The 23,086-nt window shown below is 53.0% G+C and overlaps 1 long non-coding RNA gene across 1 annotated transcript; it reads right to left on the bottom strand.

Annotated features, from left to right (window-relative positions):
* Positions 1-23,086, bottom strand: LOC147111369 (uncharacterized). The gene is made up of 5 exons (XR_015080092.1): positions 23,068-23,086; positions 12,590-12,638; positions 3,688-3,789; positions 2,325-2,398; positions 1-60 (listed from the first exon to the last, which is right to left on the bottom strand). It is a non-coding gene; the product is annotated as an uncharacterized LOC147111369 (long non-coding RNA).

Here is a 23,086-nt window from a genome sequence, read left to right as displayed (position 1 = left end):
CCGCACCTTTTCTGAGGGGCTCATAACAACCGGGTCCGTGATGAACCCCTGCTCGTATTTCTGAAATAAAATTTAAAACACGGGCTCAAACCACGGGAGAGAAACAGAAGGACATTGTGGTCAGACGTTACTCCGCGATTCCTGCAAAGCCAACAGCCCCGGGGAAGGGGCGTTTCCAGGGCAGGGTGAGCACCTCTTAATGGAAACAGCATTTCTCACTCCAGCACAAACGGACCCTGCCCGTTCCAGACCTCAGCCCCCGACCCCACTGCCCGCCGTACCCCCGACCCCACCCACCGTACCCCCCTGCCGTACCCCCGACCACCATACCCACCGGCCCCCCCCCGCCCACCATACCCCCCGACCCCACTGCCCGCCGTACCCCCAACCCCAACCACCGTCCCCCCGACCCCACCCGCCGTACCCCGACACCACCCACCGTACCCCTCGACCCCACTGCCCGCCGTACTCCCCGACCCCACCCCGCCCGTACTCCCCGACCCCACCCGCCGTACCCCCCGATCCCCCGCCGTACCCCCCCGCCCACCGTCCCCCCCGCCCACCGTACCCCCCGACCCACCCGCCATACCCCCGACCACCATACCCGACCCCCCCGCCGTACCCCCCGACCCCACCCGCCGTACCCCCCGACCCCACCCTTCCCCCGACCCCACCCGCCGTACCCCCGACCCCACCCGCCGTACCCACCGACCCCACCCGCCGTACCCCCCGACCCCACCCGCCGTACCCCCCGACCCCACCCGCCGTACCCCCGACCCCACCCGCCGTACCCCGACCCCACCCGCCGTACCCCCCGACCCCACCCGCCGTACCCCCCGACCCCACCCGCCGTACCCCCCGACCCCACCCACCGTACCCCCCGACCCCACCCACCGTACCCCCCGACCCCACCCGCCGTACCCCCCGACCCCACCCGCCGTACCCCCCGACCCACCCGCCGTACCCACCGACCCCACCCCGCCGTACCCTCCGACCCGACCGCCCCGCCGTACCCCCGACCCCACCCTTCCCTCGACCCCACCTACCGTACCCCCCGACCCACTGCCCGCCGTACCCCCCGAACACCGTACCCCCCCCGACCCCACCCACCCACCGTACCCCCGACCCCACCCGCCCGCCGTACCCCCGACCCCACTGCCCGCCGTACCCCCGACCCCACCCGCCGTACCCCCCGACCCCACTGCCCGCCGTACCCCCCGACCCCACTGCCCGCCGTACCCCCGACCCCACCCTTCCCCCGACCCCACCCACCGTACCCCCCGACCCCACTGCCCGCCGTACCCCCCCGACCCCACTGCCCGCCGTACCCCCCGACCCCACCCTTCCCCCGACCCCACCCACCGTACCCCCCGACCCCACTGCCCGCCGTACCCCCCGAACACCGTACCCCCCCCGACCCCACCCACCGTACCCCCGACCCCACTGCCCGCCGTACCCCCGACCCCACCCGCCGTACCCCCCCCGACCCCACTGCCCGCCGTACCCCCCGACCCCACTGCCCGCCGTACCCCCGACCCCACCCGCCGTACCCCCCCGACCCCACTGCCCGCCGTACCCCCCGACCCCACCCGCCGTACCCCCCGACCCCACCCGCCGTACCCCCCGACCCCACTGCCCGCCGTACCCCCCGGCCCCACCCGCCGTACCCCCCGACCCCACTGCCCGCCGTACTCCCCGACCCCACCCGCCGTACCCCCCGACCCCACCACCCCGCCGTACCCCCAACCCCACCCGCCGTACCCCCCGACTCGACCGCCCGCCGTACCCCCCCCGACCCCACCCCCCGACCCAACCGCCCGCCGCCCCCCCGACCCCACCCACCGTACCGCCCGCCCTTCCCCCGACCGCAACCCACCCACCGTACCCCACCTGCCCACCGTACCCCCCGACCTCACCCGCCCACCGTACCCCACCCACCCACCTTACCCCCCGGCCCACCCGCCCACCGTACCCCCCCGACCTCACCCGCCCACCGTACCCCCCGACCCCACCCTTCTGACCCCCTACTTCCCCCGATCCCCCTACCCCACCCCGTCCCCCAACTCTTCTCTGCAGTAACACATCCAATTCTCCCATGAACACTGCCCGGGTGATGATTTGAGCGTTTCACCCCAGCAAGCACTTTTCCGGGTCTTTCTGCTGATTCCTCCCCGAGTTTAGCTCGCTGCCACGTCTCCGGTTCTCCAAAGAAAGGAAACCAACTCTCTGAATCTTTCCCCAGAACTGAAACTCCTGAATTCTGGAATTGCCCGGTTAGCCCCGACCGAGGGGAATCACACTGAGCTGGTACTCGGAGTCTGTACCTTGACTTTGCGAACTTGGTTGGCCTGGAACTCTGGGTACAGTTATGGTGGATGAATCCGATCCCTCCCATCAGCTGTGGTTTAAAAAGAAAATCACAGCAGTTAGACGACAATACTGCACCTGGGCACTGGGAACATGAAGCACCCACAGAGCAGGGGGGGCTACACACCCCTAGAGCAGGGGGGCTACACACCCCTCACCCGCAATCACAGCAACATTCAACCACTAATACTGCACCTGGGCACTGGGAACATGAAGCACCCACAGAGCAGGAGGGCTACACACCCCTCACCCGCAATCACAGCAACATTCAACCACTCATCACTGGGGCCTTTCCATTTACAATTCACACTACAGCAGGACACAGAGCCTGATACTGCAGGTAAAAAATGACCCCTGGGTTGAGGGGGACAGAAGGCGCCTGTGAACGGCATCACAGCCAGAGGGGGCCCCAGCCAGAGGGGCCCCAGCCAGGGGGGACCCCAGCCAGAGGGGACCCCAGCCAGAGGGGCCCCAGCCAGGGGGGGCCCCAGCCAGGGGGTCCCCAGCCAGGGGGGACCCCAGCCAGAGGGGCCCCAGCCAGTGGGGGCCCCAGCCAGAGGGCCCCCAGCCAGGGGGACCCCAGCCAGGGAGACCCCAGCCAGGGAGACCCCAGCCAGAGACTGCGGCGTCTGGAGTTAAACGGGTAAAAGACGGATGGGCTCCGGTGATGGCACGGTGCGTAAATGCACCCCAGGTGAGTAACAAAGCTACAGAGATCCATTCCCGGTCTGTGTTGAACTCACCTAGAGTGGTATTAAGGTCACAATCAAACAGTTCCCCAGTGCGGAGGATTGGGGGGAAAAACACCATCAGCCCAGGATCTGGCCCCTGATCACTGCGAGCCCATGTGAGGGATGGTGAGGGCAGTGCTGTAGGACCCCTGCGATCAAGCACCCTGCCAACTCTCACCCACTAGGATCATCCACGAAGAACGGCTTGGGTGGGATATTGACGAGCAGCCAACACCCTTGGAACCAATCTCAGGCAAAGGTCAGCACCCCCGGGAAAGCAGGCAAGAAAGTAGAGGGGCAGAGAGAATCAGCAAAATGTTCAACTTGAGGGAGAGGGACCCAGAGTCCTCACCGCAGTGATCAGGAGCAGGAACCCTGGCTGATTTCCCCTCTAAGACTCCAGCTAAAACCAGCTAATGGTGCGGAGCGGGAATTCAGAGAAATTTCCAGCGATACAAATATTCAGCTGAAGGAACGCCCGTTTCAATTTCAGAAACATCACAGTGATTCTCCGCTTCAACACACAGCAGAATATTGTCAACAGAAGTGTCTGGGTGCAGGTCAAGTGTCACGAGCTGGTCTTACTCACCGCCATGGCAATAGCCATGTTAGCCTCAGTCACTGTGTCCATGGGCGAGGAGACCAGGGGTGTCTTTAAGGTGATCTTCTTGGTGAGCGCAGAGGTGAGATCCTACACACAGAGACAGAGATCAGCAGGCTACCGTGCGGGGGTGTAAGACGGGCAGGACTTGCTCACTTAGAATTAAAACTCCAAAAGTGACTGTCATAAATCACACACGGCAAAAATACCACTACCCCCCCCACACCAAAACTACCGCGACACCCCCCCCACACCAAAACTACCGCGACACCCCCACACCAAAACTACCGCGGCACCCCCACACCAAAACTACCGCGACACCCCCACACCAAAACTACCGTGCCACCCCCACACCAAAACTACCGCGACACCCCCACACCAAAACTACCGCGACACCCCCACACCAAAACTACCGCGACACCCCCCACACCAAAACTACCGCGACACCCCCCACACCAAAACTACCGCGACACTCCCACACCAAAACTACCGCGACACCCCCACACACCAAAACTACCGTGACACCCCCCATACCAAAACTACCGCAACACGGAATTTTTTGAGGATGCAAGTGGTAGAATAGATAAGGGAGAACCAGTGGATGTGGTGTATTTGGACTTACAGAAGGCTTTCGATAAGGTCCCGCATAAGAGATTAGCGTGTAAAGTTAAGGCACATGGGATTGGGGGTAAGGTACTGACTTGGATAAAGAACTGGTTGGCAGATAGAAAGCAGAGTTGGAATAAACGGGTCTTTTTCCGAGTGGCAGGCAGTGACTAGTGGGGTACCGCAGGGATCGGTGCTAGGACCCCAGCTATTCACAATATATATTAATGATCTAGACGAGGGAACTAGATGTAATATCTCCAAGTTTGCAGACGACACAAAGCTGGGTGGGCGTGTGTGCTGTGAGGAAGATGCAGAGAAACTCCAGTATGATTTGGACAGGTTGGGTGATTGGGCAGATGCAGTATAATGTGGATAAATGTGAGGTTATCCACTTTGGTGGCAGAAACAGGAAGGCAGATTATTATCTGAATGGCAATAGATTGGGAGAAGGGGAAGTGCAACGAGACCTGGGTGTCCTTGTGTACCAGTCGCTGAAGGTAAGCATGCAGGAGCAGCAGGCGGTTAAGAAGGCAAATGGTATGTTGGCCTTCGTAGCGAGCGGGTTCGAGTACAGGAACAAGGATGTCTTGCTGCAGTTGTACAGGACCTTGGTGAGACCACACCTAGAGTATTGTGTGCAGTTTTGGTCACCTTATCTGAGGAAGGATGTTCTTGCCATGGAGGGAGTGCAGCGAAGATTCACCAGACTGATACCTGGGATGGCAGGAATGACGTATGAGGAGAGATTGGGTCGATTGGGCTTGTACTCGCTGGAATTTAGAAGAATAGAAACATAGAAACATAGAAGATAGGAGCAGGAGTAGGCCATTCGGCCCTTCGAGCCTGCTCCGCCATTCAATGTGATCATGGCTGATCATCCAAACTCAGTACCCTGTCCCTGCCTTCTCCCCATATCCCTTGATCCCTTCAGCCTCAAGAAACATATCCAACTCTTTCTTGAATATATTTAATGAACTGGCCTCCACCGCCCTCTGTGGCAGAGAATTCCACAGGTTCACCACTCTCTGGGTGAAGAAATTCCTCCTCATTTCAGTCCTAAATGGCTTACCCCTTATCCTTAGACTATGACCCCTGGTTCTGGACTCCCCGGCCATCAGAAACATCCTTCCTGCATCTAGTCTGTCCAGACCTGACAGAATTTTATAGGTCTCAATGAGATCCCCTCCCAATCTTCTAAACTCCAGTGAGTATAAGCCCAATCGACACAATCTCTCCTCATACGTCTGTGGTAAACCACTGTTTGTATTCCACTGTGTACATGCCTGGACATGCCTCGGCTGACTCCTCCCACAAGTCCTAGTATAAAGGTGACTGCTCCCCAGCCCTTTGTATTTCTGGACTGGTCGACAACTCGAGGCAGACCTTCATTCTTTTGTTAATAAAAGCCTTTAGTTACTCTCTTAACTCTCAGTCTTTTATGAGTAATTGATAGCGCATCAATTTTATTAACAAAATTTTTATAATGGAGAAGATCCTCACACCAGCATGCCTGGACTTAGATCATCGGGAGGCGGACTCATCCACCAAGTTTACTCACTGGCTTAAGTGTTTCGAAAAATTCCTGACCGCCTCCGCAGCAATCAAATCGGACGAGGACAAACTGGATGTCCTGACCTCCAAAGTGAACCACCGAGTGTACTCGGTCATCCAAGACGCGACCTCGTACGCGGACGCTATCAAGCTCCTCAAGGACCAGTACACGCGCCCAGTGAACGAAGTGTACGCCAGGCACCTTCTGGGGAGTCGTAAACAACAACCTGGGGAGTCGTAAACAACAACCTGGGGAATCGACCGTGGAATACCTTCAGGCACTGTCTGTGCTTGGCCGGGCCTGTGGTTGTAAGGATGTAAAGGCCGCCGTGTACACAGAGGAACTTATCCGGGACGCTTTTGTAGCGGGCCACAGATCCAATTACACCCGACAGCGACTGTTGGAGCAGAGTGACCTCGACCTCAACAAGGCCTCTGAACTCGCACTATCATTGGATGCAGCCTACCGGGGCATGGATGCCTACTCCTCTGCACCGTGGACGCCGCGGGGAATGACAGCCTGGGACACGGTAGGACCGCCTCATAGCGCCGTGCCACCCCAGCCACACCCCAGCAACGGCCCAACTACCGCAGCAGTGTCCCAAGGCCAGACAGCAGTGCCCCAAGGCCAGAAATGCTACTTCTGTGGCCAGGCAAAACACCCCAGAGCGCGCTGCCCGGCAAAAAAACGCGATCTGCTCGGGCTGCGGGAAGAAGGGACACTACGCTAACATCTGCAGGGCCAAAGCCACCCCGAACCACAGCAGCGCCGCGTGTGGGCCATGTGGGCCGCCATCTTGGGCCTCCCCGGCCATGTGCGAACCACCGGTACAGCAGCCATTTTGGACGCCTCCAGCCACATGGGGATCATGGACGCCGCCATCTTGGACGACAGCCGGAACGCAGCAGGCCCCCAACACCGCCTCATCTGATACCCGCAGCGACACACCGACCCCTACGCTGGCATCCATTACACTGGACCAAGCGAGACCGCACCAGCTGGCCAGTTCCACAATGGACATTAAGGTAAATGGCCACGATACAATCTGCCTTTTTGACTCTGGGAGCACGGAGAGCTTCATCCACCCCGACACGGTGCGGCGTTGCTCTCTCCCAGTCCTGCCTGCGCACCAGCGGATTTCTATGGCCTCCGAGTCCCAGTCGGCGGACATCGGCGGCTACTGCGTAGTGACACTCGTTGTAGACGGGACCGTGTACGATCATTTTAAACTTCTGGTCCTGCCCGACCTCTGCGCTGCCGTCCTGCTGGGGTTAGATTTTCAGTGCCACCTTAAAAGTGTTACGATGGCGTACGGTGGACCCCTACCCCCACTCACAGTCCGCAGCTCCCAAATTGCCCGCCGCGCACCAGGTGCAACCTCTCCACACTCAGAGTCACCCCCCCACCACTGTTTGCTAACCTCACCCCCGACTGTAAGCCCATCGCCACAAAGAGCAGGCGATACAGTGCCGGGGACAGGGTTTTCATTAAAACCGAAGTGGAGCGGCTCCTGAAAGAAGGGATTATTGAGGGCAGCACCAGCCCCTGGCGAGCCCAGGTTGTGGTCGTTAAGACCGGCGAGAAGCAGCGCCTGGTCATCGACTACAGCCAGACAATAAATCGCTACACCCTGCTGGACGCCTACCCACCCCCCCGCATAGCTGATATGGTCAACCAGATCGCGCAGTACCGCGTCTTCTCGACCATTGACCTGAAATCAGCGTACCACCAGCTCCCTATCCGCCCTGAGGACCGCCAGTATACTGCCTTTGAGGCAAACGGCCGCCTCTACCACTTCCTTAGGGTTCCCTTTGGCGTCACCAACGGGGTCTCCGTCTTCCAAAGGGAGATGGACCGGATGGTAGATCAAAATGCGTTGCAGGCCACTTTCCCATATCTGGACAATGTGACCATCTGCGGCCGTGACTTGCAGGACCATGACGCAAACCTCGAAAAATTCCTCCGCACCGCCCAACTCCTGAACCTGACATATAACAAGGAGAAGTGCATATTCCGCACAAACCGCCTCGCCATCCTTGGCTGTGTTGTGGAACACGGAGTCATCGGCCCCGACCCCGACCGGATGCGTCCCCTTATGGAACTCCCACTGCCTCAAGGCCCTGAAGAGGTGCCTACTGTTTTTCTCCTATTATGCCCAGTGGGTCCCCTACTATGCGGACAAGGCCCATCCGCTGATCAAGTCCACCTCTTTTCCCTTGACGGCAGAGGCCCGCTTAGCCTTCCACCGTATCAAGGAAGACATTGCCAAAGCCACCATGCACGCAGTGGACGAATCCATCCCCTTCCAGGTGGAAAGCGACGCGTCCGACTTTGCCCTGGCCGCTACCCTCAATCAGGCGGGGAGACCCGTGGCCTTCTTTTCACGAACCCTCCAAGGCCCGGAGACCAGACACTCCGCTGTTGAGAAGGAGGCCCAGGCGATTGTGGAGGCTGTGCGTCATTGGAGGCACTACCTGGCCGGAAAACGATTTACCCTGCTCACTGACCAACGTTCAGTTGCTTTCATGTTTAACAACAAGCAGAGGGGCAAAATCAAAAATGACAAGATCTTGAGGTGGAGAATCGAACTTTCCACCTACAATTACGAGATCTTGTACCGGCCCGGGAAGCTCAATGAACCCCCGGATGCGCTATCGCGTGGCACCTGCGCCAGCGCGCAGATCGATAGACTGCGGGCCCTCCACAATGACCTCTGCCACCCGGGGGTCACCAGGTTCTTCCACTTCATCAAGGCCCGCAACCTGCCTTACTCTATTGAGGAGGTCAGGACCATGACCAGGAACTGCCAAGTCTGCGCTGAGTGCAAACCGCACTTTTATAGACCAGACAGGGCCCACCTGATAAAAGCCACTCGCCCCTTCGAGCGCCTGAGCGTTGATTTTAAAGGGCCTCTCCCCTCCTCCGACCGCAATGTGTACTTCCTCAATATTATTGATGAGTACTCCCGTTTCCCGTTCGCCATCCCCTGCCCGGACATGACCAGTGCCACGGTCATTAAATGTCTGAACGACCTCTTCACCCTGTTCGGTTTCCCCAGCTATATCCATAGCGACCGGGGCTCATCGTTTATGAGCGACGAACTCCGTCAGTACCTGCTAACTAGGGGTATTGCTACAAGCAGGACCACCAGTTACAACCCCCGGGGGAACGGACAGGTGGAAAGAGAAAATGCGACAGTTTGGAAGGCCGCCCTGCTAGCCTTAAAGTCTAGGGGCCTTCCAACCTCCCGCTGGCAGGATGTGCTCCCCGATGCGCTCCACTCTATTCGGTCACTGCTCTGCACTGCCACTAACGCCACCCCTCATGAGAAAATGTTTGTCTTCCCAAGGAAGTCCACATCGGGGACATCGCTACCGCCATGGCTGACGTCCCCAGGGCCGATCCTACTGAGAAGGCACGTGAGGACCCATAAAACGGACCCCCTGGTCGAGAGGGTCGACCTCCTCCACGCCAATCCCCAGTATGCTTACATCGCATACCCGGATGGGCGGGAGGACACAGTCTCCATAAGAGACCTTGCACCCTCGGGGGCCGTAGTAACCCACTACTCACTACCACCCCCCCCCACGATCCGATATCCAGCCCCAGCAGACGGCAGGCCTGGGCCCCGCGACCCGCTCGACATCTACGAGGACGACACGCCTGTGCCACAGCCTACGCAGGACTCGACGCCGGAAGCTCCACTACCCCTGCCGTCGCCACGCCGATCACAGCGGCAGACAAGACCTCCGGAGAGACTCCAATACACTAACTTTTAATACACTTCACCCCACCGGACTCAATTTTAAACAAGGGGTGAATGTGGTAAACCACTGTTTGTATTCCACTGTGTACATGCCTGGACATGCCTCGGCTGACTCCTCCCACAAGTCCTAGTATAAAGGTGACTGCTCCCCAGCCCTTTGTATTTCTGGACCGGTCGACCACTCGAGGCAGACCTTCATTCTTTTTGTTAATAAAAGCCTTTAGTTACTCTCTTAACTCTCAGTCTTTTATGAGTAATTGATAGCGCATCAACATCATTCCTGCCATCCCAGGTATCAGCCTGGTGAATCTTCGCTGCACTCCCTCCATGGCAAGAACGTCCTTCCTCAGGTATGGAGACCAAAACTGCACACAATACTCAAGGTGCGGTCTCACCAAGGCCCTGTACAACTGTAGCAAGACATCCTTGTTCCTGTACTCGAACCCTCTTGCTACGAAGGCCAACATACCATTTGCCTTCTTAACCGCCTGCTGCACCTGCATGCTTACCTTCAGCGACTGGTGCACAAGGACACCCAGGTCTCTTTGCACTTCCCCTTCTCCCAATCTATTGCCATTCAAATAATAATCTGCCTTCCTGTTTTTGCCACCAAAGTGGATAACCTCACATTTATCCACATTATAGTGCATTTGTCATGTTTCTGCCCAATCACCCAACCTGTCCAAATCGTACTGGATTTTCCCGACATCCTCCTCGCAGCTTACCCTCCCACCCAGCTTTGTGTCGTCTGCAAATTTGGAGATATTACATCCAATTCCCTCATCCAGATCATTAATATATATTGTGAACAGCTGGGGTCCTAGGACCGATCCTTGCGGTACCCCACTAGTCACTGCCTGCCACTCGGAAAACGACCCGTTTATTCCAACTCTTTGCTTTCTGTCCGCCAACCAGTTCTCTATCCAAGTCAATACCTTGCCCCCAATCCCATGTGCCTTAATTTTGCACGCGAATGAGAGGGGATCTCATTGAAACTTATAAAATTCTAACAGGACTAGATAGACTAGATGCAGGAAGGATGTTCCCGATGGCGGGGAGTCCAGAACCAGGGGTCACAGTCTAAGGATAAGGGGTAAGCCATTCAGGACAGAAATGTGGAGGAATTTCTTCACCCAGAGAGTGGTGAACCTGTGGAATTCTCTACCACAGAAGGCAGTAGAGGCCAATTCATTAAATATATTCAAGAAGGAGTTGGATATATTTCTTAAGGCTAAAGGGATCAAGGGATATGGGGAAAAAGCAGGGACAGGGTACTGAATTTGGATGATCAGCCATGATCTCATTAAATGGCGGAGCAGGCTCGAGGGGCCGAATGGCCAACTCCTGCTCCTATCTTCTATGTTTCTACCCCCACACCAAAACTACCGCGACACCCCCCCCCGAAACGCCAATAATACCAGGACCCTATACTAAAAACGAAACTAGAACTAGAATTAAACAAGAACTCTTGGAAACAGACTGACCCTAGTCACGTGTCTCTCAGACAAATGGTAAATGATAAGGAATAGCTGGCTGTAAACCTGGGAGGAGCTGAAAAGGATCAAACTTAAGAACCAATTCCAAATTGAATGATCCTGGCCGGATCCGCAAGCGAAGTTGCTCCAAGCAGCACGTGACCCGGTGGCACAGGACGGCATTGCCCTGTCGGACCCTTCTCCTCCCGCACGATACAGGATAGCCCCAAACCCCAGCTTCACTCAACCTTCGCCCCAGGAGCCACCTCCCGGCCTGATCTCAGGATCTGAACCGCTTCACGGAAATCCAGTTAAAGAATCTGAGCCACAGCTAGCCCTCCCTCCCCACACCCTCCGTAACAGTCAGTGCACCACCCAGGAGAGGGGAGTAGGCTTTCTGACCCTCACAACAATCTCTGAAGGTGGCAGGACAAGTTGAGAAGGCCATTAAAAAAAGCGCACGGGATCCTTGGTTTTATTAATCGAGGCAGAGAGCACAACAGCAGGGAAGTTATGCTAAACCTTTATAAAACCCTGGTTCGGCCCCAGCTGGAGTATTGTGTCCAATTCTGGGCACCGCACTTTAGGAAGGATGTCAAGGCCTTGGAGAGGGTGCAGAGGAGATTTACTAGAATGGTTCCGGGGATGAGGGACTTCAGATATGTGGAGAGACTGGAGAAGCTGGGGTTGTTCTCCTTAGAGCAGAGAAGGTTAATGGGAGATTTGATAGAGGTGTTTGAGATGGAGTGGGTAGGAAGGACCTGTTTCCCTTAGCAGAAGGGTCAATAACCAGGGGGCAGAGATTTAAAGTAATTGGTCAGAGGATTAGAGGGGAGTTGAGGAGAACTTTTTTCACCCAGAGGGTGGTGGGGGTCTGGTACTCACTGCCTGAAAGGGTGGGAGACAGAGGCCCTCATCACTTTTAATAAGTACTTGGCTATGCACTTGAAGTGCCGTAACCTACAGGGCTACGGACCAAGAGCTGGAAAGTGGGATTAGGCTGGAGAGCTCTTTTTCGACCAGCACACACACAATGGGCCGAATGGTCTCCTGTACCATAAATTTCTATGATTCTATGTTCAAAATCATGAGGGGGTTTTGACAGAGTAAATAAGGAGAAACTGTTTCCAGTGGCAGGAGGGTCGGTAACCAGAGGACACAGATTGAAGATCATCGGCAAAAGAACCAGAGGGGAGGTAAGGATTATTGTTGTGATCTGGAACGCGCTGCCTGAAAGGGCGGTGGAAGCAGATTCAATAGTAACTTTCAAAAGGGAATTGGAGAAATACTTGAAGGGGAAAAATTCACAGGGCTCTGGGGAAAGAGCAGGGGGGAGTGGGACTAATTGGAGAGCTCGACCAAAGAGCCGGCACAGGCATGATGGGCCGAATGGCCTCCTCCTGTGCTGTAAGATTCTATCCATAAAGGCGCCCAGCATTTCCCCTTTTCCAGCCTGCCTTATGGCAAAGCTTTAATCCCGATACTCACCACCTGGTCCGAGGTGAAATCAATGTAACCCGGCAGGATCAGGAAATCACTAAAAAACAGAGAGAAATGTCACCAACACTCAAACACCTCGTGGATCCAGGTTAGAAACCATCTACAACGTAGACTCTTTGTCAGCCGTGGCTCAGTGGGCAGCACCATCGCCTCCGAGTCAAAAGGTTGTGGGTGCAGATCCCACTCCAGGGACTTGAGCACTTAATCCAGGTCGACACTCCAGTGCAGTACTGAGGGAGCGCCGCACTGTCGGAGGGTCAGTACTGAGGGAGCGCCGCACTGTCGGAGGGGCAGTACTGAGGGAGCGCCGCACTGTCGGAGGGGCAGTACTGAGGGAGCGCTGCACTGTCGGAGGGTCAGTACTGAGGGAGCGCCGCACTGTCGGAGGGGCAGTACTGAGGGAGCGCCGCACTGTCAGAGGGGCAGTATTGAGGGAGCGCTGCACTGTCGGAGGGTCAGTATTGAGGGAGCGCTGCACTGTCGGAGGGGCAGTACTGAGGGAGCGCTGCACTGTCGGAGGGGCAGTACTGAGGGAGCGCTGCACTGTCGGAGGGGCAGTACTGAGGGAGCGCTGCACTGTCGGAGGGGCAGTACTGAGGGAGCGCTGCACTGTCGGAGGGGCAGTATTGAGGGAACGCTGCACTGTTGCAGAGGGAGTATTGAGGGAGCGCTGCACTGTCGGAGGGGCAGTACTGAGGGAGCGCCGCACTGTCGGAGTGTCAGTAGTGAGGAAGCGCTGCACTGTCGGAGGGGCAGTACTGAGGGAGCGCTGCACTGTTGCAGAGGGAGTATTGAGGGAGCGCTGCACTGTCGGAGGGGCAGTACTGAGGGAGCGCCGCACTGTCGGAGGGTCAGTAGTGAGGGAGCACTGCACTGTCGGAGGGGCAGTACTGAGGGAGCGCCGCACTGTCGGAGGGGCAGTACTGAGGGAGTGCTGCACTGTCAGAGGTGCCGTCTTTCGTTAAACCGAGGCCCCATCTGCTCTCTCAGGTGAAGAAGAAGGATGTGAAAGATCCCATGGCACTATTTCAAAGAAGAGCAGGGGAATTTTCCCCAGTGTCCTGGGGCCAATTTATCCCTCAACCAACATCACTAAAATAGATTATCTGGTCATTATCACATTGCTGTTTGTGGGATCTTGCTGTGTGCAAATTGGCTGCCACATTTCCTATATTGCAACAGTGACCACACTTCAAGAAGTCCTTCATTGGCTGTGAAGCGTTTGGAACGTCCGGTGGTCGTGAAAGGCGCTATAGAAATGCAAGTCTTTCTTTTTCTTTCTCGAACTCTCAGACCTTTCCGGACAGTGATAGCCGCTGTGAGTCCCGATGGATTGGTTTGAAACACGGTGCTGAGGTACGGCCTGGGTTCAATCCCCGGTGAAGCCTGTGTTAGCCAGGGTTGCTGCGACTGTTCTGGGGGACTGGCCTAACAATTAGAATCATGGAATAGAATCATAGAATGGTTACAGCAAGGAAGGCCATTCGGCCCGTCGAGCCCGTGCCGGCTCTCTGCAAGAGCGCTTCAGCCAGTCCCACTCCCCCGCCCTTTCCCCGGAGCCCTGCAAATTACTTTCCATCAGGTACTTATCCAACTCGCTTTTGAAAGCGGTGATTGAATCTGCCTCCACCACCCTTTCAGGCAGCGCATTCCAGATCATAACCACTCACTGCGTAAAAAGTTTTTCTTATGTTGCCTTTGGTTCTTCTGCCAATCACCTTAAATCTGTGTCCTCTGGTTCTCGACCCTTCTACTCTGTCCAGGCCACTCATGATTTTGAACACCTCGATCAAATCTCCTCTCAACCTTCTCTGCTCCAAGGAGAACAACCCCAGCTTCTCCAGTCTATCAACGTAACTGAAGTCCCTCATCCCTGGAATCATTTTTGTAAATCTTTTCTGCACCCTCTCTAAGGCCTTCACATCCTTCCTAAAGTGCGGTGCCCAGAATTGGACACAATACTCCAGTTATGGCTGAACCAGTGTTTTATACAGGTTCATCCTAATTTCTACTTTTGTACTCTATACCTCTATTTATGAAGCCCAGGATCCCGTAAGCTTTTTTAGCCGCTTTCTCAACCTGCCCTGCCACCTTCAACGATTTGTGCACATATACCCCAGGTCTCTCTGTTCGTGCACCCTTTAGGATTGTACCCTTCAGTTTATATTGCCTCTCCTCATTCTTCCTACCAAAATGTATCACTTCGCACTTTTCTGCGTTAAATTTTCATCTGGCACGAGTCCGCCCATTTCACCAGCCTGTCTTTGTCTTCCTGAAGTCTATCACTTTCCTCCTCACTGTTCACTATACTTCCAAGTTGTGTGTCATCTGCAAATTTTGAAATGACACAGAACGTACAGCACAGAAACAGGCCATTCGGCCCCACTGCTCCGTGCCGGTGTTTCTGCTCCACACCAGCCTCCTCCCGCCCCTCTTCATCTCACCCATTCAACATATTTTTTTTAAATTTGTTTTATGGGATGTGGGCGTCGCTGGCAAGGCCAGCATTTATTGCCCATCCCTAATTGCCCCTTGAGATGGTGGTGGTGAGCCGCCTTTGTGAACCGCTGCAGTCCGTGTGGTGAAGGTGCTCCCACAGTGCTGTTAGGGAGGGAGTTCCAGGAATTTGACCCAGTGACGATGAAGGATCGGCCCGATATACTTCTAAGTCAGGATGGTGTGTGACTTGGAGGAGAACTTGGAGCTGGTGGTGTTCCCATGCGCCTGCTGCCCTTGTCCTTCTAGGTGGAAGAGGTCGCGGGTTTGGGAGGTGCTGCCGAAAAAGCCTTGGCGAGTTGCTGCAGTGCATCTTGTAGATGGTACACACTGCAGCCACAGTGCGCCGGTGGTGGAGGGAGTGAATGTTTAAGGTGATGGATGGGGTGCCAATCAAGCGGGCTGCTTTGTCCTGGATGGTGTCGAGCTTCTTGAGTGTTGGGAGCTGCACTCATCCAGGCAAGTGGTGAGTATTCCATCACACTCCTGACTTGTGCCTTGTAGATGGTGGAAAGGCTTTGGGGAGTCAGGAGGTGAGACACTCGCCGCAGAATATCCAGCCTCTGACCTGCTCTTGTTGCCACAGTATGTGTGTGGCTGGTCCAGTTAAGTTTCTGGTTAATGGTGACCCCCTTGGACAGGTTGGGTGATTGGGCAGATGCATGGCAGATGGAATATAATGTGGATAAATGTGAGGTTATCCACTTCGGGGGCAAAAACAGGAAGGCAGATTATTATCTGAACGGCAATAGATTGGGAGAAGGGGAAGTGCAACGAGACCTGGGTGTCCTTGTGCACCAGTCGCTGAAGGTAAGCATGCAGGTGCAGCAGGCGGTTAAGAAGGCAAATGTATGTTGACCTTCATAGCGAGAGGATTCGAGTACAGGAGCAAGGATGTCTTGCTGCAGTTGTACAGGGCCTTGGTGAGACTACACCTTGAGTATTGTGTGCAGTTTTGGTCACCTTATCTGAGGAGGGATGTTCTTGCCATGGAGTGCAGCGAAGATTCACCAGACTGATACCTGGGATGGCAGGAATGACGTATGATGAGAGATTGGGTCGATTAAGCTTATATTCGCTAGAGTTTAGAAGAATAAGAACATAAGAACATAAGAAATAGGAGCAGGAGTAGGCCAATCGGCCCCTCGAGCCTGCTCCGCCATTCAATAAGATCATGGCTGATCTGATCCTAACCGCCAATCTACTATCACAGAACCATCTCCTGAATCTAACAGAATTAGACACACGAACTAGGAACAGGATCAGGCTACACGGCCCCTGGGCCCGCTCCGCTACCCACAGGGCCATGACCGATCCGAACCTAGACTCATGTCCAAATTCCTGCCCGCTCCCCGTAACCCTTAATTCCCTTTACTTCTAGGAAACTGTCTATTTCTGTTTTAAATTTATGTAATGATGTAGCTTCTACAGCTTTTTGGGGCAGCATATTCCATGGACCTACCACCCTCTGAGTGAAGTAGTTCCTCCTCATCTCAGTTTTGAAAGAGCAGCCCCTTATTCTAAGACTATGCCCCCTAGTTCTAGTTTCACCCATCATCGGGAACATCCTCCCCGCATCCACCCGATCCAACCCCTTCACAATCTTATATGTTTCAATAAGATCGCCTCTCATTCTTCTGAACTCCAATGAGTAGAGTCCCAATCTACTCAACCTCTCCTCATACGTCCATCCCCTCATCCCCGGGATTAACCGAGTGAACCTTCTTTGTACTGACTCGAGAGCAAGTATGTCTTTTCTTAAGTATGGACACCAAAACTGTATGCAGTATTCCAGGTGCGGTCTCACCAATACCTTGTACAACTGAAGCAATACCTCCCTATTTTTATATTCTATCCCCCTAGCAATGAAAGCCAACATTCCATTGGCCTTCTTAATCACTTGCTGCACCTGCATACTAACCTTTTGAGTTTCGTGCACCAGGACCCCCAGATCCCTTTGTACTTCAGTACTTTCCAGTTTCTTGCCATTAAGATAATAACTTGCTCTACGATTTTTCCTGCCAAAGTGCATAACCTCACACTTTCCAGTATTGTATTCCATCTGCCAAATCTCTGCCCACTTACTTAGCCTGTCTATGTCCCCTTGCAGGTTTTTTATGTCCTCCTCACTCACTACTTTCCCCCCCATCTTAGTATCATCTGCAAACTTTGATATGTTACACTCGGTCCCCTCCTCCAAATCGTTAATATAGATTGTAAAGAGTTGGGGACCCAGCACTGACCCCTGCGGAACACCACTAGTTACTGATTGCCAGTCTGAGAATGAACCATTTATCCCAACTCTGCCTTCTGTTAGATAGCCAATCCTCTATCCATGCCAGAATATTACCCCCAATCGCAGGGGATCTCATTGAAACTTATAAAATTCTAACAAGACTAGACAGACTAGATGCAGGAAGGATGTTCCCGATGGCGGGGAGTCCAGAACCAGGGGTCACAGTCTAAGGATAAGGGGTAAGCCATTTAGGACAGAGATGAGGAATTTCTTCACCCAGAGTGGTGAACCTGTGGAATTCTCTACCACAGAAGGCAGTTGAGGCCAATTCATTAAATATATTCAAGAAGGAGTTGGATATATTTCTTGAGGCTAAAGGGATCAAGGGATATGGGGAGAAAGCAGGGACAGGGTACTGAATTTGGATGATCAGCCATGATCTCATTAAATGGCGGAGCGGGCTCGAGGGGCCGAATGGCCTACTCCTGCTCCTATCTTCTATGTTTCTAAGTCGATAGACGGGGATTCGGCGCTGGTAATGCTGTTGAATGTCAACGGGAGGTGGTTAGATTCTCGCTTGTTGGAGATAGTCATTGCCTGGCACTTCTGTGGCGCGAATGTTACCTGCCACTTATCAGCCCAAGACTGAATGTCGTCCAGGTCTTGTTGCATGCGGGCATGGACTGCTTCATTATCTGAGGAGTTGTGAATGGCACTGAACACTGTGCAGTCATCAGCGAACATCCCCATTTCTGACCTTATGTTGGAGGGAAGGTCACTGATGAAGCAGCTGAAGATGGTTGGGCCTAGGACACTTCCCTGAGGAACTCCTGCAGCGATGTCCTGGGGCTGTGATGATTGACCTTCAACCACCACAACCATCTTCCTTTGTGCTAGGTATGACTCCAGCCAGTGGAGCATTTTCCTCCTGATTCCCATTGACTTCAGTTTTACTAGGGTTCCTTGATGCCAGACTCGGTCAAATGTTGCCTTGATGTCAACGGCAGTCACTCTCACCTCAGGGGGGAGGGCTTTAGTTTCCTGGATCACTGGGTCTGCTTCTGGGAAAGGTGGGACTTGTACAAGTCGGACGGTTTACACCTGAACCAGGGGGGAACCAATATCCTTGCGGGGAGGTTTGCTAGCACTGCTGGGGAGGGTTTAAACTAACTTGGCAGGGGGTTGGGGTACAGAGTGCAGCTATAGTAGGGGGTGATTTACGGCCAAATACAGAGGGAAAAACAAGTCAGCTGGGAAGGCAGAGCAAATATGTGAAGGCAAAAGAGAATATGGCAGGGCTGGAAGGCATTTATTTTAATGCAAGGAGTCTTGCAAATAAGGTGGATGAACTGAAGTTGTTGTTGAACACATGGGAGTACGATATTGTTGCTATCACGGAGACATGGTTGAGGGAGGGTCAGGACTGGCAGCTCAATATTCCGGGGTATAGAATCTTCAGGCGAGACAGAGGGGGGTGTAAAAGGGGAGGGGGTGTTGCAATATTAATTAAGGAGTCAATTACTGCTGTAAGGAGGGATGATATATTAGCGGGTTCCTCTAATGAGGCCATACGGGTAGAACTTAAAAACAAAAAGGGGGCAAGCACTTTGCTGGGAGTGTACTATAGGCCCCCAAACAGTCAGGGGGAGATAGAGGAACAGATATGTAGGCAAATCTCAGAGAAGTGCGAAAATAATAGGGTAATAATAGTGGGGGATTTCAACTTCCCCAATATAAATTGGGACAGTCAGAGTGTGAAAGGCTTAGAGGGTGCAGAATTCTTAAAGTGCATCCAGGAGAGCTTTTTGAGCCAACATGTAGAAAGTCCTACAAGAGAGGGGGCGATACTGGACCTAATTCTGGGGAATGTAGCCGGGCAAGTGGTGGAAGTGTCAGTAGGAGAGCATTTTGGCGACAGTGACCATAATTCGGTGAGATTTAAGGTGGTCATGGAAAAAGACAAAGACGGCCCGGAAATAAGGGTTCTAAATTGGGGGAAGGCCGATTTTAATATGATAAGGCAGGATCTGGCCAAAGTGGACTGGGAGCAGCTGCTTATAGGAAAATCCACATCAAAACAGTGGGAGACTTTCAGAAGGGAAATAGAGAGAGTACAACGCCAACATGTTCCTGTAAAGGTCAAGGGTGGGACCAACAAGCAAAGGGAACCTTGGATGACAAGGGATATACAAAAATGCATTAGAAATAAAAGGGGGGCTTTTGGCAGTTACAAAAGACTAAAGACAGAAGAAGCCCTAGAGGAGTATAAAAAGTGCAGGGGCATACTTAAAAAAGAAATTAGGAGGGCGAGGAGGGGCCATGAAATAACACTGGCGAGCAAAATAAAGGAAAATCCTAAGATGTTTTATAAGTATATTAAGGGCAAGAGGATAACCAGGGAAAGGGTAGGGCCCATTAGGGACCAAAGTGGCAATCTGTGTGTAGAGCCAGAGGATGTAGGCGGGGTTTTAAATGAATTTTTTGCATCTGTGTTCACTATGGAGAAAGACGATGCAGACATAGAAATCGGGCAAGGGGACTGTGACATACTCGAACATATTAGCATCGAGAGGGAGGAGGTGCTAGCGGTTTTAGCGGGCCAAAAAGTGGATAAATCCCCAGGCCCGGACGAGATGTATCCCAGGCTGCTGTGGGAGGCAAGGGAGGAGATTGCAGGGGCTCTGACACTAATTTTCAGAACCTCTCTGGCCACAGGAGATGTACCAGAGGACTGGAGAACAGCTAACGTAGTACCATTATTCAAGAAGGGTAGCAGGGATAAACCAGGGAATTACAGGCCAGTGAGTCTAACATCTGTGGTGGGGAAATTATTGGAAAAAATTCTGAGGGACAAAATTAATCTCCACTTGGAGAGGCAAGGATTAATCGGGGATAGTCAGCATGGCTTTGTCAAGGGTAAATCATGTCTAACAAATCTGATCGAATTTTTCGAGTCTGATCGAATTTTTCGAGGGGGTGACTAGTGGGGTGGATGAGGGAAATGCTGTGGATGTGGTTTACATGGACTTCAGTAAAGCTTTTGACAAAGTCCCGCATAGGAGACTGGTCAAGAAGGTAAGAGCCCATGGGATCCAGGGTGCCTTGGCGCGTTGGATCCTAAACTGGCTGAGTGGCAGGAGGCAGAGGGTGATGGTCGAAGGTTGCTTTTGTGACTGGAAGCCTGTGTCCAGTGGGGTACCTCAGGGATCGGTGCTGGGTCCCTTATTGTTTGTGATCTACATAAATGATTTGGATGAGAATGTTCGGGAGGATTTAAACTAATTTGGCAGGGGGATGGGAACCTAGGTAGTGGAAAAGAGGGAAGTCATATGAAGTCAGAAATAGATGGTAGAAAGGTGAGAAGCAATAAGCAAAGGAGAGAAACACAAAGGGCCAAACTAATTCATAATGAGAGTGTGAAAAAAGCAAGCCTGAAGGCTTTGTATCTTAATGCTAGAAGCATTAGGAACAAGGTGGATGAATTAGTTGTGGAAATAGAGGTAAACAAGTATGATTTGATTGGGATTACAGAAACGTGGCTGCAGGGTGGGCAAGGCTGGGAACTTAACATCCAGGGATATACAATATTTAGGAAGGATCGGCAATAAGGTAGGGGAGGTGGGGTAGCATTGCTGGTAAAGGAGGGGATTAATGCAATGGAAAGGAAGGATATTAACTCGGATGAAACGGAATCTGTATGGGTAGAAATGAGAAATAGCAAGGGGAGGAAAACGTTAGTGGGTGTGATATATAGGCCTCCAAATAGTAATATGGAGGTGAGGGAAGGCATAAAAAGGGAAATTAGAGAAGCGTGCGATAAGAGCACAGCTGTCATCATGGGTGACTTTAATTTACATATTGATTGGACTACCCAAATTAGTAAAAATTCTGAGGAGGAGGAATTCCTGGAATGTTTTCGGGACGGTTATCTGGACCAATATGTCGAGGAGCCGACTCGAGATCAGGCCATTTTAGACTGGGTATTGTGCAATGAGAAGGGACTTATCAGCAATCTTCTTGTACGAGGCCCCTTGGGTCAGAGCGATCATAATATGATCGAGCTCTCAGTCGAGATGGAGAGTGAGGAAATTGAATCAGAGACTAAGGTCCAGAACTTAAATAAAGGGAATTACGAGGGTATGAGACGGGAATTGGGTAAGATTGATTGGGTGGTGTTTCTGGGGGGATTGACAGTGGATAGACAATGGCAAGCATTCAAAGATAGAATGGAAGAATTCCAGAACATGTTTATACCGGTTTGGCATAAAAATAAACCTAAAAAGGTGACTCAACCGTGGATAACGAGGGAAATTAGGGACAGCATAAAATCAAAAAAAAGGGCATATCAACTGGCAAAAAAAAGCACCAGACCGGAAGATTGGGGGCAGTACAGGATACAGCAAAAGAGGACAAAGGGATTAATCAGGAAGGGGAAAATAGAATACGAAAGTAAACTTGCAGCAAACATAAAGACAGACTGCAAAAGCTTTTATCGGTATATCAGGAGGAAAAGACTGGTAAAATCCCAAGTCGGTCCCTTGCAGTCTGATTCGGGAGAATATATAATGGAGAATAAGGAAATGGCAGACCAATTAAACTCATACTTTGGTTCTGTATTCACAAAGGAGGACACAAATAACCTCCCAGGAATATCGGCAAACATAGGGACTAATGAGAGGGAGGAGCTGACAGAAATTAGTATCTCTAGGGATATGGTGTTGGGTAAGTTGAGGGGACTGAAGGCCGACAAATCCCCGGGGCCTGATAAACTACATCCTAGGGTACTTAAGGAGGTGGCCCTGGAGATAGCAGATGCTCTAAGGATCATCTTCCGGAACTCCATTGACTCGGGAACAGTACCCGTGGATTGGAGGGTAGCTAATGTTACCCCAATATTTAAAAAGGGGGGTAGAGAGAAAGCAGGGAATTATAGACCAGTAAGCCTTACATCGGTTGTGGGCAAAATGCTAGAGTCCATTATTAAGGATAAAATAGCGGAGCACTTGACAAATGGGGAAAGGATCGGACAGAGTCAACATGGATTTACAAAGGGTAAATCGTGTTTGACTAATCTGCTGGAATTTTTTGAGGAAGTAACTGGTAAAATAGATGGGGGAGAGCCAGTGGATGTGGTGTACCTTGACTTCCAGAAAGCCTTCGATAAGGTTCCACACAAAAGATTATCATGCAAAATTAAGGCTCATGGGATTGGGGGCAAAGTATTAACGTGGATAGAGAACTGGCTGGCGGATAGAAAACAGAGAGTTGGAATAAACGGCTCGTTTTCGGAGTGGCAGGCAGTGACCAGCGGGGTGCCGCAAGGATCTGTCCTGGGACCCCAGCTGTTCACAATATATATAAATGATCTGGATCAGGGAATTGGATGCAATATTTCCAAATTCGCTGACGACACTAAACTAGGAGGAGGGGTGGGCTCTGATGAGGATGTCAGGAGGCTACAGTGCGATTTGGACAGGTTGGGGGAATGGGCGGATACGTGGCAGATGCACTATAATGTGGATAAATGCGAGGTTATCCACTTTGGGGGTAAAAACAGGAGGGTAGATTATTATCTAAATGGCAATAGATTGGGAGATGGGGAAGTGCAGAGGGACCTGGGTGTTCTTGTGCACCAGTCACTGAAGGAGAGCATGCAGGTGCAACAGGCGATTAAGAAGGCAAATGGTATGTTGGCCTTCATATCAAGGGGGTTCGAGTATAGGAATAGGGATACCTTACTACAGCTGTACAAG

Source organism: Somniosus microcephalus, chromosome 11, assembly GCF_052327205.1.
Source record: "Somniosus microcephalus isolate GS21.2 chromosome 11, FLI_Smic_1.0, whole genome shotgun sequence".
Classification (NCBI taxonomy): Eukaryota; Metazoa; Chordata; class Chondrichthyes; order Squaliformes; family Somniosidae; genus Somniosus; species Somniosus microcephalus.
Note: the sequence above shows the minus strand (reverse complement) of the source record. Positions and strands in the feature narration are given on the sequence as shown.